Raw genomic sequence first — 1,451 nt, forward strand, 5'->3', positions numbered from 1 at the left:
TCCCCTTCCCTCCCCTCCCCTCTCCTCCCCTTCCCTCCCTTCCCTTCCCCTCTCCTCTCCTCTCCTCTCCTCTCCTCTCCTCTCCTCTCCTCTCCTCTCCTCTCTCTACCATGTGAGAACACACTAAGAGTGGCCAGCTGAAAACCAAGGAAGAGGCCCTCCTTACCCTTGGACTTCTCAGCCTGCAGAACTGTGGTTGTACAAAATCCAGTCTGGTAATTTGCTAAAGCAGCCAAACTGGCTGAGCTATTCTGGGCTAATTAAGATGCTCTCACCATGCTGCTGGAAGGTCCTGACACTCCACTCCACTCCACTCCCCCAAATACTCTGAAGGTATACTCAGCAATCAGCCATCCGGGTGGGGATCCAGTCAGGTCCCCAAGGTTACCTCCTTGGCCCCTTGGCTGGCTCTCAAGAGGGATTGGAAGGCGCTTCCTATTGGCTTTCTCAGTGAAATAGACAAGCTGGGATGAAATCGCAAAGAAACAGCATGAGACAGAGGAGTTCAACTCCCTGAGTGGCTGACCTTCTCAGACCACTTAGGAAACTGTGGCTTTCACCACTCTGTCACCGCAGAGGCTCAGGGCACGGTGCTCCCTGGAAGAGACACGACCAGAGTCAGGGATCATCTTCTTTCCCGAACACTTCTTGCAGCACCCTTCCTTCTTCCTCTTCCCCTTGCTTCCTTGTCTACCCAAGCACTGCAGAGCTGTGCTGATAACTTCTATGACTTTACTGATCAGGATGCTATGGTGTCCAGGTGTTCCTGGGAATTCCAACCAGGAAAGCGGTGCAAAGCCTGATGCCGCTCTGATTGCTGAGATTGTCAGTCACTGCTTCCTGTGTGTCAGGCCCACAGGGACAGGGACTGTGCCCGTTTTTCCTTAGGTTTCCAGTGGCTAACTTAGTGCCTAGTACATGCAAGGTCAATATACACTGACCATACTTACCTGGCAGGGGAGATACCATGATCACGAAGGTGGTTTTCCCAGGGCGAGGCTTATCCATTGCACTCCGGATGTGCTGACCCCTGCGATTTCCCCAAATGTGGGAAACTCGACTGCATAATTTGTGGTAGTGGGGGACTGCGTTCGCGCTCTCCCCTGAAAAAAAAAAATATATATATACACTGACCTAAGTTGATCACCTGGTAGTTTTCCTAATAGATTTTCTCATAACTGCATTTCACTTAGTGACTTAATCAAATTTTCATACCAGAATTGAAGCCTTAACGTCAGTGCTGTGACATACATTAGTTGGCAGCATTTATGCCAACCTTCATGAAGCCATTGACAAATTATCATGAAACCTTGAAGGCAGGAGCCATAGCCTCCTCACTTTTATATGTCCACTGCTGTGCCTTCAAATAGCAGGCTCAGTGGTTGTGGCGTTGACTTGAATAACCTGTCTATAAGCAGAAACTCCATGCTTAGTTGGAAAGTCACCCAAGG

The 1,451-nt window shown here is 49.7% G+C and overlaps 1 non-coding gene across 1 annotated transcript; it reads left to right on the forward strand.

The window, feature by feature from the left end:
* The first annotated feature begins 942 nt into the window (after positions 1-942).
* LOC138850263 (U1 spliceosomal RNA) lies at positions 943-1,106 on the forward strand. Its single transcript, XR_011390015.1, has one exon. It is a non-coding gene; the product is annotated as a U1 spliceosomal RNA (small nuclear RNA).
* Positions 1,107-1,451: the final 345 nt, after the last annotated feature.

The sequence above is a fragment of the Oryctolagus cuniculus genome, chromosome 6 (assembly GCF_051225735.1).
Source record: "Oryctolagus cuniculus isolate XC-2025 breed Fujian yellow rabbit chromosome 6, ASM5122573v1, whole genome shotgun sequence".
NCBI lineage: Eukaryota > Metazoa > Chordata > Mammalia > Lagomorpha > Leporidae > Oryctolagus > Oryctolagus cuniculus.